This window comes from Sinohyriopsis cumingii, unplaced genomic scaffold (genome assembly GCF_028554795.1).
Source record: "Sinohyriopsis cumingii isolate HCF-2022 unplaced genomic scaffold, ASM2855479v2 utg001779l, whole genome shotgun sequence".
NCBI lineage: Eukaryota > Metazoa > Mollusca > Bivalvia > Unionida > Unionidae > Sinohyriopsis > Sinohyriopsis cumingii.
In genome coordinates, this window is record NW_028316050.1 from 432,680 (window position 1) to 447,963 (window position 15,284).

At 35.1% G+C, this 15,284-nt stretch overlaps 1 protein-coding gene and 2 non-coding genes across 3 annotated transcripts in view; all 3 read left to right on the top strand.

The window, feature by feature from the left end:
- The window catches only part of LOC149771519 (uncharacterized), a 67,628-nt gene extending 58,705 nt beyond the window's left edge, over window positions 1-8,923 (top strand). The window contains exons 6-8 of the mRNA XM_089948352.1: window positions 988-1,116; window positions 1,598-2,122; window positions 8,786-8,923. The gene's annotated coding sequence lies outside the window, so the exon portion shown is untranslated. The remainder of the gene's footprint in view (window positions 1-987; window positions 1,117-1,597; window positions 2,123-8,785) is intronic.
- On the top strand, window positions 1,317-1,399 carry LOC149771525 (small nucleolar RNA snR60/Z15/Z230/Z193/J17). Its single transcript, XR_016418248.1, has one exon. It is a non-coding gene; the product is annotated as a small nucleolar RNA snR60/Z15/Z230/Z193/J17 (small nucleolar RNA).
- On the top strand, window positions 2,944-3,017 carry LOC149771526 (small nucleolar RNA SNORD36). The gene has a single exon (XR_016418240.1). It is a non-coding gene; the product is annotated as a small nucleolar RNA SNORD36 (small nucleolar RNA).
- Window positions 8,924-15,284: the final 6,361 nt, after the last annotated feature.

The window sequence follows — 15,284 nt, forward strand, 5'->3', positions numbered from 1 at the left end:
ATAAACATCTCAGGTTTATATTTCCTTAACCGCGTGATGGATTTTCTTCATACTTAGGATGATCCAGCCCCCATTGGGATTTACTCTTAAGTTAGTCTTTGCAGAAGGAAAGAAAAAATAGGTTTTGGTTCAAGTTATTAAAGTTGTTTACATATCCTAAACCCCCTTGATGGATTTTCTTCATGCTGGGATGAATCATTTAGATGCCAACACCATTCATTCTGCAACATGCAGATGTTTACAGTGAAATTCTGTAATTGTGGCTTTCTACTTTGTTTTTGTCTGTTTTTCACTGCCCAACATTACATGCACATAGTTTTTAGAACACTGGCAAAATGTAGAGGCCTGGAAAAAATAAACTAAGAATTATAGAGTTCACATTTGAGCACAACAAAAAAAACAATGTTGAACGGGATCAACCAACGTCTTGACAGTTTTTTTATTTTTACGTGGGTTTTATGTCCAACATGAAAAGATAGATGATTTGGACAAATCATACTTTTCATATCTTGCACAGCTGTAGAGATACTTGGCCAAAGTCCTGTGATGATAAGCTTTGTGCCAGATGATGTCATAATGATATCACATTCAAGCCCGTAACTTTATCTGAGGACTGGAGGGATGACTACATCTTTTATGCATATAAATACATTCAAACCTGTCTTATATCAAAGGACACCTGCTGATAAAAGAAAATATTTATTAATTTCTAAATATTACCTACATGCAGTAATTGCTCACAATTGGAGGTAATTAATGTCATTGTGTAAATTACAAACATCTACCATGGCTGCATCAGTCTCAAATATAGCTTTTGAACTTTTCAAATGCACATTTTCCAACTTGACAATAGCTGTATATGATGTTTTGTTTCACCCTTCCCAAAAAATTTGCCTTACTGCAGTCTTGTTACTTTGGCAGGTCTGCACTGTCAGTGAAAGGTCCGTGTAAGCATAACGATTTTAATGTACGTCCTTTATTTTTCAGCTCAGGTTGTTCGTCAACAAGAAATATCTAGCAAGGAACATCCAGCAATAAGCTGTTAGGTTTTAAACCTGGAGCCTGTGCTGACAAGGTGGTCAAAATGAAATCGGGGGTCTGACATTGGACTACAAGGTGACTAAAAAAAATTTGTTTCTTTTTTCCTCCCTAAAATCTTTTAAATGAGAAAAAGAATTCTGCCGACTTGACATTTTCATCTAGCGTACGTGTTCAGATGTTAACAAAGTTTCTGTATGAGCTAAGAAATCAGATGCATGTCCTATAGATGGTGTATCATGTGTGAAGTATCCATCCAAGATGTATTTGACATTTTTCTGCTTCTGATGATGACTGCATAGTTCAGCTGATATTTTGTGAGGACTACCAAAATGTCTTTCGCTTCTAACTGAAGAAGCAGAAATTTCAGTCCCACAGTCTCTGATGAAATTGGCATGTTAGAAAGAACTGAACAAAAACTCTTTTCGTAATGAAGCTTTTTCTCTGTTGATATGGCAAGTATTTGCTGCCATTTTTAGTTTGCAATTGTATTCCTTTTCATGTTTTTTTAACAAATCGTTATGTGGAATATTTTTAAGTTTATCATTTCTTTGACCAGATTGTGAAGAAAAGATGGTACTGGCTGGTTCATGTATGCCAAATGTCACTGTATATACAGCCAAAATCAGCCTTCTGTTGGACTTCAAATTGAGATGAAAGAGGGATCAGCCCAAAGAGACGTGGCAGAGGAATATAGAGGCTAATACATGGGAGTGTATTCTGTGGTATATTAACACACATAGGGCTGTAGACCATCCACATTGTTGCTGCCATACCAAAGCCTTATGTGCCACCTGTGTCATGACAGTGTGAATGTGGGGGTATTAAATTCCAATGGGACACTCACCCACCTGTATGGCATGTACTCAGATCACACTTATGAACAGTTGTTCATTCAGCCTTCTTGGGTCCATTGAGGTTTGGGACTTGCTGAGTCTGCAGGCTTGCAAGGGGAGGAAACGAGATCCTACTGCCTCTACGTCTCCACAATTCCAGAACTGTATGGGATCCAGTTATCCTCAATCCCAGGATGGTGTGGGATCTTACTCCGTGTCAGTGACCAGTCAGTATCACAAAATTAAAAGTAATTGAAACACACACACCCGCACCCCTCCAAAATGAAACTACATTGATTTTTTTTAATATTTGTCTATGGGTCATGTAATGATAGCTGTATGGAGAAAATATATTGGAACCTTAAATTTCTAAAGCTTTGAATTTTTTATTTATTTATAGCCATTGTGCTGTATAATGAACCATTTAAGATTATTCTTTCCAAGTACCTTGCTTTTCTTTAAATAAAAACAAATGGGTGGGGCTATTTAACTTGTTCCCCATGTAGCAATAAAACATTAAGCTCCTTCGTGCAGATGCTACCTGTTGCAGCTAACATTCAGTGTACAAAGAAAGCTTGGAGTCTATAAGGAACAAATGTCTGGAGTCTATAAGGAACAAATGTCCACATGGTTTTAAATTGTTTTTATTTTCATAGCCAACTTTGGAATCGAGAAATTTTAACATTTAGTAAGTTAAATTGTGCCACCAAATGTTAAACTTGCAAAAGTTCAAAACTGAATCTTCCAAAATCACAAATTGATGACAATTTTGATAATTCTGTGAAGATGTTGAAATTTGATTCTACATCAGACATCAGACTTTTAGAACAGTTGTGCGGGGTGCTTCATGTCAAGTTGTATTTGTCCCTTTTATTTATCTTTTTTTAGTCCATACATTACAAAGTTACAATTCTTACCATGTACCATTGGCACACTGGCCATAGGTTGCCAACACCTGTTTTAGATTATGCATTCTTGTTGGTCTGGTGTCTCAAGTATTTTTTATTTTTTAAGGGGGTGGGGATACTGTTTCATCAAAGATGTAGGTAGGTGTACTATATACCCTAGCTTGCTATGATGTGTGAATTTCTTCACCTGAATCTCCATGTTGTAACAAAAATGAGCTTTTTAAATCTGAGCAAGCCTTAATATGCAGAAAAATTTGATCAGAATTCTTGTCTATATAGTATTTTTAAATATTAAGGGAACTTTCTTCATCAGATACATATGTTGCTGATTGGGATCCTTCAGGTCCTGGTCAATCAAAGGTGAGTGCATCGCTGTAGTAATCCCCCTATTTGGCAGTCAACTTTTGGTTTTAGCATGCATTGTTGATCTGACCTTTACAACCTTTATTTCATACTTCTGACTTTGGTTAAATGTAATGCTTCAAAAGCATTTCTTGCTCTTTGTTCATGCAAGCATCTCTGTTGGTACCACATACATGTAATGTTATTGCTAGAGTCATAAAGGTTGTTTGAGAGATGAATATTGACATTTATTACAACCTTGTCACAGAAGTAGGTCAGAATGACCTATATTTCTTGCTTTATTGACTTTCATAATCTTGTTTTATATCTCGTGCTCTGTTTATGCTGAAATCGTCAAATTGGATGATTGAATGTCCCTCTATTAGTACTACACCCTTGCCACAAAAGGACACTTTGGCCAACATTTCACAATTTACGGATTTCAGTTAAGCTTTTGCATTTAGCTAATTAGCACCCTGTATATATACTGTTATACCTAGGTTCGCAAAACTGAGTGAATGCATTTCCAAGACTGTAAAATGACAAGATGATAGCTGAAATGCAGATACATGCAACTGAAATGCAAAAATGTGCATATTTCATAAAATGACCAGTTGTAGGGTCTATTGGTGTTACTTGACATTTTGCATTTCACCTCCATTCCAAAATTCACTTCATCTAATTGGTTTTGAGCTGAATGCATACAGAAATTGTCACGCAAGCCTCATTAGCAAATTTGCTTTGGATCTAACCCATACACAGGGTCCCTACGTTAACGGGAAGTCAGGAAAAATGATTATTTTTTTTTTCAACCATGAAAAGTCCTGAAATTTTTTGCAAATATTGATGAAAGTCTGCGGAAAACCCTGGAATTTTCTGCCACCACTTGACGCCAGAAACAATCACGTAATTGAGTTGTAACTAAACAGATCGTGAGTTAAATTTGTCGAGTTCTAGCCAGAATATTTGGAGGGTGCGCTGTGGATTATTTGGTTGCTTGCAATAAAAAGATATGCCGAGTCAATCCAAATGCCCAGTGGATTAGAGATTCATCTAGTAGACTTTTAATTTCAAAGTCAGCTTGATATCCGTATCTTTCCTTACATGGAAGGTATGAAAACCAATCTAGCATCACAAGAGGCCAATAAGATGGTGGCAAAGCTTAGACGGATGGCCTAGCAAACTTTAAACGTTGCTAGATCAAGTGATACGTGCATGAAATCGATATGAAAATTACACATTTTCTCAGAAATTTTGAGTTGTAACATCGTTATGTTTTTAATCTGCTGAAATACAAGGTAAAACTACGTCGTTGATTAAATGTGACCTGGTGCTCGCGATTTGCATTGCTAGTCACATGAGTACTGTACACATATCTAACAACCCACCTTTCCAATGTTGTAGAGAGAGAAAAAAAATTTAAACTGAAAATTGTATACTAGTTATAATAAAACACAAAAAACAAAAGAACACAAAATTCTCCATAATTGTATATTCCAAGAACAACATTTGGAGGATTGTTGTATCACGTGACCACCCTGTTCACATGTGATCTCTGCTTGATAAATCAGACTGGCCAGATTGCTGGATTTTACAAAAGGTATCTAACTTTCATTTAATATAATTGAATTTCTGTACAACAACATTATAAATGAGTTTGTTGTTGATATCACATGAAATTTGGACATCCGATGTCCTCATTTGAGATTTGTGAAGTCCTGTGACTAGTAATGCAAATGGCGAGTACTGGGTCAGGTTTCATCTATGCCGTAGTTTCATCTTGTCTGACTGATGATTAACGACATAACGATTATAATACTCCCCATTTCTGAGAAAATAATGGTGAAAATAAAGGTCAATTCGCCGGATTGGAGAGTTATACTTTGGTACATCACTGTCTTTTGAATGTATATGTGTAGTTTTTCAGTCGTCTTGTGATTCTGAAGTGATAAAAGACGCATGGGAACAGTCGAAGCAAGCGGAGGGTTGTGGTCATGCTTGTACTCCTTTGTTATATTACTGGATGAGTGATTTAATGTCAGAGATTTCACCATACTTGATTGATAAAATGTCAGACTCCTGTGCTTAATCAAAGTTTCCAATTTTGCAAGAAGTTGTCCCACACATACAAAATCGTCTGTTGCCCAACATGTCAGCTTGCCATTAAAACTGGATTCTCACTAAATTTCCAGGCGCATAGTCTGTTTCTAAATTCTTTAGTATTTTTCCACATAAACAAGACGTAAACAGATTACACCTTGTTCATTGTTGTTTCTCTTCCACATAATAGCTCATTTTTAAAAAAAAATAAAATATTGAATTTTACTCATTTTTTTACAAGATCGGTTTAGTTAGCTTAATATCGCTTGCCATTTATTGGCATTGTTATGTTGCATCTTGTAAAACTAGCTATAAACCTGATCAAATTACTCTACTGAATTGCTGACAGAAACAGTCCATAGTAATGCATTTCATTTCTGTAGCCCGATGGATAAACATTACATCATTTCAAAGCTGTGCGCAGAATTGGCCGACATATCGCGAGTCATGAAAACACGGTGGTGGTATCCCATGGGTCCAAAATTAATATTATTTTGAACAGAATATTGTGGTGACAATTGCCTCTTTTCAAATGGTAAGCATTACAGTATTTTATTTTCGTCGGTCGGTCGAATTCGGCATGCGTTTTACTTCAGTATTGGAGACGGAAACCTTAGGTGCACATAAATGCCTTACAGCATTGTATATATTAAAAAACGATACAAACTCCTGTATCAATACATGTTTGGGGACTGGTTTAACGAATTACAAGTTGTATCTTCATAAAATTCAGTCTTTGTTTACACAACAGTATTTAATTTTGAAGGTCTTTTGTCAAAATTTAAATCAACCCTTTTGAAAATGTTTTATAAATGATGGATTTTCAAACAGAGCATCTTAAAGAGATTAGGTTGTTTGAAAAATTTTGTTTGGGATTTTATTGGCACAGATTAATTAGGGTTAAATTCTTTCATTACAAGGCAAAATTCTAATTATTTCGGGGTTTTTTTTCTTTTTTATACTGTAATAGGAAATGTTACTTTCTATGAAATGTATATAAATATATTGCTATAGAATTCATTAGAATTAAAGGTTTGAAAGGAAACAAAACATTATTTATGTTCATTATGTTTTTCTCACTTAGCAACATAATGCTGCAAAATAATTAAAAAAATTCTTCTGTACATTGAAATGACTTTACTTGCTAATTTATAGGAATATAATCAAACTTATTTCGTGTGATACATTTTGTGGTTTTGTGCATGATCATCTTTTCTGACTTTGATGTTTTGGGAGAGTCTTGAAAGAGAAACATCTTTAGATTTAAAAAATGCATGTTTTATAATCTAAAATGTTCTTTAGTTCCATTCAGTAATGGTCATATGTGAACCTTGAAAAATGTAATTTCAACCTGGAAAAACCTTAGAAATGACCTGGAAATTTTTCTTTAGAAAAGCATGGGAACCAGGCATACAAAATGCAATTTGCAAATTGATTACACACACACACACACACCAAATTGTATGCACATTGATGAACAAACCAATTAATGTTGAGATTTGAAAGTGGATATTGGTGAAGTTGAATGATGGCATATATGCAAAGTTAATTGGGACACTTACATCTCGCCTATCTACATGGGTTGGAGTCTCCAGCTTGGCGAGCATTGGAGTCTGAGGTTCATCCCAAGATTTTTCTGGTTTCTTTTTTTCACTGGATATACTGGTTGCCATGTATAAGCCAACCATGTGCTGAGAAAAGACGTTAAACAAAGAAAGAAATAAAAACAATTTGAGGAGGATTTAATATGTATAATCCAGGTCAACATTAGTTGCCTTGAAATGCACATTAAAGTTTTTTATGAATGCTTTAGTGTTCATGTATCAACATTTGCTTGTTGTCACCTTGGGGGCTATGGTTTGGGTAGTATTGCAATTCAAATGTTTCAAGATCTTGGAAGAGTTTGAACATCTGATTTGCCAAGGTTGCTACCACTCTGGAGACAAAATATCCCGATCTGATTTTACTGCAAATTAATGAATAAGCTGATACAGTTGTTTTTTATTGGAATATGAGGACAGTATTACTCAGATATTTGACTGAGCTTGTTCCTCTAGATAAAGACTATTTGCTTATCAAATTTTTTAAAACTTTGTAAATGGATTTACATGAAGATCTTGAATTACTTCAGTAACTATGCATACTAATTATACCATTTTTTCAGGTTACGGGCCATCAATTTAGTACGTATGCATGGGGGGGGTAACCCAGATGCATACGCTTGCATATGGTAAGGATCTACTGATAATGTACGTATGCATAGGCAACGGGGGGTGGGGTGAAACCTCAACAATTTGTCTAATATGTATCCTGTTTGACTGGTTCAGTCGGCGTTTGAATTTTAGTGGACACTAGACAAACTGATTGAAGTTATGCAGCCAGACATTCAACATCAGTGGACTGTGTTTTATTAAACATGTTATTATTAATAATAAACCTTTACGGTTTCTACGTGGATTAAATATAGGCTGCGGGTTGGGGGTACATATTCAGGTTGGGGGTGTGTAAATAAGTACACATGTGTATGGGGGGAGATGTCAAGCATTGCCAAATTTTTGCATACATACTAAATGGATGGCCTCTTATATTAAAAGTTGTAAAATCAACATAATGTAGTTTTGGGATATAGTTTTTATAACTGGTGTTCTCAAACCATCACTTTCTTGTTGAAATTGTTAACTATTCAGTTATGTAAAGAGGTAATATGATGCCCATTTAAGACAGATTTAAACTGTTTGTTCATAATGATATTGAAAGATTCAATGTCTGCCAATGATGATGTAGAGATAGATAGGTACAAATGATTTTTCATGAACAAACTCTGTCTCACTGATAGTCATGTTTTAATGGAATGAATGAGGTTTTGTTGTTGCTGTTGCTGTTGTAGGGTTTAATGCCATTTTTCAGCAGACGATAGGCTGTACGTGGCGGCCAGTATTAATGGTAGAGGAAGAACCTGGAAAAAACCACCGACCCATGATAAGCTACGGACAAGCTTTCTCACATATCTACATAGGCCAAAGAATGAGGCTGTCAACTGTTATTACTGGTAGCACTTTTTTGAGAAATGGAACTTGGTTTAATCATTATTTTGTTCCTTTTTTTTTCTTTGTTTCTACAAAACTGCAGAAAGTATTCTCGGTGATGTTATCTCTTGAGAAAGTCATTGCTCTTCGATAGTGTCAACACTGTATAATCTTGGCTAATGGTTGTGAATGCGATATGCAGATTGAACATATTCCTAAGTTGACAGGGAAAAGCCACCAGTAAATATTTGTCTGGTGTACACCAGGAAACAAAAACAAATTAGTCACTTTTCTAGTGGCAGCCATGTTCAGTCATGTGTTTGTTGTGTTGAAGTTTCGCATTCAGACTGTTGCAGGTATTCATCATTCGGTGCTATACATCAGAGCTTTTATCTTGGTATTCAGCATAATTGGTAGAACTTGTTCTGTTAGCACGTAATGTAATCGCAGATCAGGAGTCTGTAGTTTGCATTTGAACTTGACTTTTTAGTAAGCATATGCAGTAAAAAAACTTTCCCATTTTTGTTTGTTTCAGGATCAAGGATGGGGTAAACAAAGAGTTTGATGTACCGGGATATTTTTCCTACATGAAGGTATTCAGTAAATTTCCTGAACCACGAGATTTGTGGGATGCAGAGATATCATGGTGGCTTGCCAAGTCCGTTCATATGACTGGATACATTCAAGTAAATTTACTACTCCAAGATCAATTTCACTCCTATGTACTTTTTTCATTAAAAAAAATGTTGTAAGAACTCCATGTGTGTGTCCTTTATATAAACCCCATTTTGCCTGTAAACTCTGGTCTGGTCTGGTCTGTTGAAATGTGGGTTAATATGTTAAAGAGCACAACTGATAAGAGAGTAGGGTTGTCTGCTACATGTGTATTAGCTCACATGTAAATTGTACCATCATAATGGTGTAGGACAGCAGATGATTGTACAATTGTCATGCCTTCAGTTTGGCATTCCTTGTACTTGCTTTTGCTACATTGTTTTCTTGTAAGGGCTGTTTCAGTACAGGAGTCGGAAGGCATTTGTGTTTATTATGTGCATTACTGATGGATATTATTCCAGATATTTTTAGTGGGGAGCTCACCAAGCTGCAAGGTCAAATGGCACTGAATCTTTCATATATTGTCAGTCTGTCCACAGTTGCATGTTGCCATTCCCGTCCATTATTTCTGATCCAATTTAGATTAAACTTGGAATGTGGGCTTGTATCATTAAATTCTTGGACAAATTTGATAATGAGCAAGATTCATTAATGGTAGTGAGATGTTTTTACATCTGATTTCTTGACATCGTCACCTGTCTTGAGGCCACGTTTTGTAAATGGTATTGTTACAACTCTATGGTCTTAAAATAGGCAACAGACGGCCAAAAATGAACAAGATTTGTACAATTCAACAAATTTAATATGTTTAACATAGAAAGTGAAAATTTTAAAAATTAAAATAAAAAACTTTTGTATTGTGCAATTAATCCCATATAGTCCTAACAGTTCTATCATGATAATGGATTATTCCTAATGAATTCTAATACTGAATGTGTTAATGTGACAATAGTCTTGACTGCACTAATGTACCAACTGTCTTCATGTATCAGAATGGGATTATTATACAAAATATCCTTGAATGAATTTACAATAATCCCCAAAAAGTGATTACTCCAAAATTATTAATGAGCACTTTGTAATTCCAGTGTTCTAAATAAATCTCTCTGATTAATTGGACACATCTAAAGACATAGCGAATTACACATGTTAAAGTAAGAGTATTTTGAAGTAAACACCATATATTTTAAAATCAAAACCAATAATAGAGCCAAGATGAAGGTAATTTTCCCAATAAGTTTGTAAACAACTTGCATTTACAGACACGAGTTTTCTCCATTTTAAAGCAGAATTCCGCTTTTCTCCTGACTTGAATCCGATTTTTTTGTTTATAGTTTGGTTTTTTTGTTGGTTTTTTTTCCCCCATCTCTTATCTGGTTTTCTAAACACTTTCTGTTTGGTCCCATGCCACAACGACCCTTGTAAAGTTTTCATTCCATATATAAGTTAGCCCATGACTCAAAAACAGTATCCTGATTGGTCAAAAGTTTAAATTCGTGTAATGGAAACTGATAGCAATGGAAAGAAGAAACGTGCTTGCAAAAAATGTCATCCCAAGTTGTTGAGAGACCATGACACAGAAGTTTAGATAAAGGTTTAAAAATGTATGGGAATGGCTGGAGCGAAAAGTCGACGGAAATTTAGTTGGTCAATTTATAAGAAAACTGAATGCTAGCGGACTGGCATTTTGTGATTTCTGCTCTACGTTAATTGCGGTTGGAAGAGTTTGGAATGGCACCTACAAAAGAAGCTGCATACAGAAAAATTGAAGCTCAAAAGGCATCTGGAAAAAGTGCATTTAATTACTATAAGAAGAAAGATTTCTTGCATGAGAGAACAGATGTAGCTCTCTTGTCAGAATATGTGCACTCATGTCACCAATACAAGCACCAGCTTGAAAGGAAAAAAGGCTCCTCATTGAGAAGGAAAAGAAATGATTGCACATTGAGCCAAAAAAAGTCTGTCAAAAAGTAAGGCTAAATAAATCTTTGCCAAAGCCACAAAAAGAGCTAGGCTGGAATATCAACAGATTGTGTCCATTGGAGAAAAAGACGAGTCGGTGTATGGGATTATTATGGGTGTTTATTTTACAGATTTGTTATGAAAAGAGAGAAGTATAATATATTTCCTGCAAAATCTCAGAAGTAAAAATATCAATTTAGAAGTCTGCTAATGATGATAAAGAGATAGATAGGGACAACTGATTTCTCGTGATTAAACTCTATCTCACTGATGGTAGACAGTTAGTTTTCATATACATGTTTGGCATTTACGAGATTTGTGTTGGTTAAAATTAGGATCATAAGAGTTAATTTGAAATTGATAATTAAATTTGGTTTTATCATTGTCCTACAAGTTATAACATCCAAGCATTCAGTGTGGCATATTGTGAACCTGACACGTTGAGACCTTAAATATACTTCAGGGCAAAGTTAAGAGAGTGATTTTTAAAGGCACACCCTGTGATATAAATGTATCTGTTAAAAAAAAGGTGGGGGTGTAAGGACATTACCAACAGGAATGGACTCATAAATAAGCCGTTTTCCACTGCTGAATCATGTTTGCACAAATACATCCTTTCACTTAAATAAGCCTGTAATGGCTTCCCTCTGGTATGTAATCGTACTTTTGAGATTTTATGCTGATCTTAATTTTAACATATTGTAATGATGTTTTTATGTCCTTCTATCCATTAAAAATTTTCTTGTCTGCTTCATTGCTTTGTAGCCTTTAAGATTTTCATTAAACCTTTATCTGTTGTATATCAGGACTAGATAGTGTTGTGTACCATAACTTGACAATATCTTGCATGTTCAGTTATAAGCTATGCACACCTCCTGGAGGTCAAAGTCGCACCAAGGGATAATGCAGGTCACATGCCTATTCATGTCGAGGCTGTTATGTTGATTACTACATTTAATTGCATTTGAGGTCTGTCCTTCCATTACCTGAATCCCCTGCACCGTTGAGTAACCTTGTATATTTGTAACAATTCCTTTTTTGACCAAAAACAGCCTTGCAGTTTGATTGTCATGCTAAATTATTTTAATTTAATTATCTGTTCATTATAAATTTAGATTTAATAGCAATGCAAGACCTGTCACTATTGCCTTGCCTTGCTTAACTCTATTGTGATGATAGTACATGTACCACTGTAGTAGCTCCCAGTTCCATCCTTTCTTTAAACAAAGTTCCAGAACATCAGAAGCAAAGAAGTAAGATGATGGTCCAAGACCTACATCAGTGGCCATTGCTGGACACCTTTCCACCTTTCCTTGAATGCTGTACATGTTAAGACATGGAAATTTTGCCTCCCTTTGTATCTCAAAGATGCCTTTTGGTATTTGAATCTGTTTTCCATCATGATCAAGTGAAAATACCCTAAGTCCTTGCACATACGAGTGTTATTCTGAACTCCCTAGTTAGACTGGAGGACTGCTATTGCCCCATGTTAATGTAACAGCATTCAAATTATATTGTACATTTTCCCTTATTGGATAGGTCAGGTGTTTGTTACCTGTTTATTGTTCCAGAATTTTATTTGTCCTTTTTAGCAAATTATATAGAATAATTGTTTTATGTTATTTTTCATTTCAGTGTGAAATTTGGAAGAGGGTGGAAAATGTCTCCAAGAGGGTATATGATCTTTTCTCTCTGTCAGAGAAAGCAGTTGAGAGGTAAATATTACAAAATTTAAACTTAGTTCTACCACTCACCCACTCCAAAAAACAGAAATCCTGAATAAGGGAGATTACACTATGGTATTTAGCCAGGTTTCCTGTGTCCTTTTTAAATATTAGATTTTCTATGCATGATCAAACTGTTGATTATAGATTTTTTTTTTAATGGTGTCCAGAAAGGGATGCATGTTCAAGACAAAAGAGAAAATAAGCTTCTAAAAAAGTGTTAATAATCAACACATAAGAATAAAATGGAGTATTCAGATTCTTATGAAGAAAAGCTGGAAAGGACACAACATTTATTGAACATCACGTGCCAATTTGAGTATGCCTTCCAGTGGGAGAAATAATTGCCGCCGTCATGTGAAATGGAAAAAGAATTTCCAAGAATTACCTAATGTTGAGTGATGGCAACAAGCCATTGAGTTGCATAGGGTTTGGAACTAAAGTTTGTGCAACTGTACTTGTGGTAAATAAAGTCTATGCATACTTTACAAACTTTTCAGTGGAACATAATGTTTATCATCGCTACATCGAACATTTAATTGTTTTCCAGCTTTTTCAATAGTAGATTATTGATATTTTGTTACACCTTACTGAAAACTGGTTAATCTTAGGGGAAAAAATCGGCTGCCTTACTGAGATGGACTCATCAGGGTTGGAAGGTCTGCCATGTGCTGAAAAATGGTGTTAAAACTCGAAAGAACAATATCTATTAATGGAAGTTCCCAGTTCTAAACTTGTTGGACCAGAAAAGGATAAATCAGTCACACTTAGAAATTTTTTTTTAAAAATATGAATGTTGTACAACATTTTTTGGAATGAGCAACTCGTCATGCTCATTACAGAAGTTGTTGACTTGGCCTTACGATAATTCAGCAACAGACATTTAGACTCGTTAAAGTGAGTTTTGTATATAAATCATTTGTCAGTATGTTTTTTGTTTGCATTATGGTACTAATCTAAATGGAATTTGCCCATTTGCAGACTTGTCACGATTTACTTATCATCCCAAATTATTTTTGAAAACTGAAAATTCAGATTTTCTGATTTGTTCTTAAATCTCAAATCCTGCTGTTTTAAACAGTGTTGCAGAAATTTCATGAGGGATACGCTAGTCAGACCATGCAAATCTATCATTTTTCCATTCTCATCTTTATGCCAATATTTAGTGTGTTGATTGAATTAACACTTAATATCAGGATACAAGTGTGGCTGTAGCACAAGTTTCTCACATAAAGTAAATTGCATAAGACAGTGAAGATCTCAGTTCCTTTATAAAGTTTTTGTAAATATATGGTTGTAAACACTAATCCTGTTTTGGGAGGATGGGGTATCTCTAAATCTTGATTTATATTTTTCCTTTTGGCATCCTGATTTTTGTTCCACTCAAGGTAGTAGGTCTGCATTTGTGACAAGAATTTGTAACAAGTGACAGATTCAGGTTAGTAGCAAAAATAAATGTACATATCCTGTAAACATGGCATGTAACATAGATAACACTTTATGCTTGGATTAAGGGGGTTTTTTTGGTCCACTTTCATCAGTAATTATTGTGCTTGTACCTCTCAGGGATTGGCATTTATGAATATACATCATTCAAGATTTAGTACTGCTGCTTTAATCAAGAACTCTAATTAAATATACTTTGATCTTTGCCTTTTGCAGTGTTTTTCTTTTTACTCGTACACGTGTATAAGTCTACTAAAAACAACGTCATTGCAAAGCCGTACTACCATGTTGCACTTGAAATGATTATAAATGGGCCATTACATAGTTCTGAAAACATTTGTAATTTAGTGTCAAGTTTCTAGAGCACATCAGTCTTGCACATTGGGCAAGCTCAAAGAATATTTAGCACTCATACATTCTATACCTCTGATTTGTCCACCTAGAATGTATACCATTGTCTCCATTCTTGAAGCGGACAAGTTATGGGGATGGGGAGGAAGGAATGAAGTTTAGCAAATATTTGAACCTGAGATGCAACATTTAGGTTTGCAAATTTGGATCCCCTGCATTTTCTGTCTAATCCCTTCTTGCACCCACTTTTGGATTCCTTTATTCATGGAAAAGGGATACAAACAGATGTAGCCTGTGCCACTAAATTGTAAATTAAGATTGCATGAGATTATGCATGTGTGTAATGATTTTGTTTTTCAGTTTAAAAATGTCTGACAAGAAAGTGTAGTGTCAAAAATCAAGTATCTAAAATGAGCATTATTGTGTATTACATAAAAAATTAACGGCTCTTGAAGATGAAATTTGTGTTTTAGAAGGTACTCTTGTTCCACAACATGATGTAATTTGTAATGGGAATCTCTCTGAGAAATATGATGAGAGATTTGATTACTATCTGACTTGGCATGTAGAGTACCTTTGTTGTATCAAATTTTTGTCATATGCTTTAGAAGGGGATATTGTGATGCCCTTTATTTGTTTTGAGCCATACCGCCCCAAAAAGAAATGCTGAATCAAAATTAGTCAAACCTTAAACATGCCAAAGTTGTTACTGTGATATCTAACAATGAGGGATCTGCATTTTATGCCTCTCCCCTGCCAAGGGTCAGTGGGAGCTAGTAAAAGATAGACATAAAAGAATTACAGTGACATTGTATTCTGGATTTACCAAACGTTGTACATTATGTCATGGAAAAGATGGAGACTGTATGCTATAAGTGACTGAAGCATCTGGGTCCTAATTTTTTGAGCACCTGATTTCCAGGCTTGTACTAATTT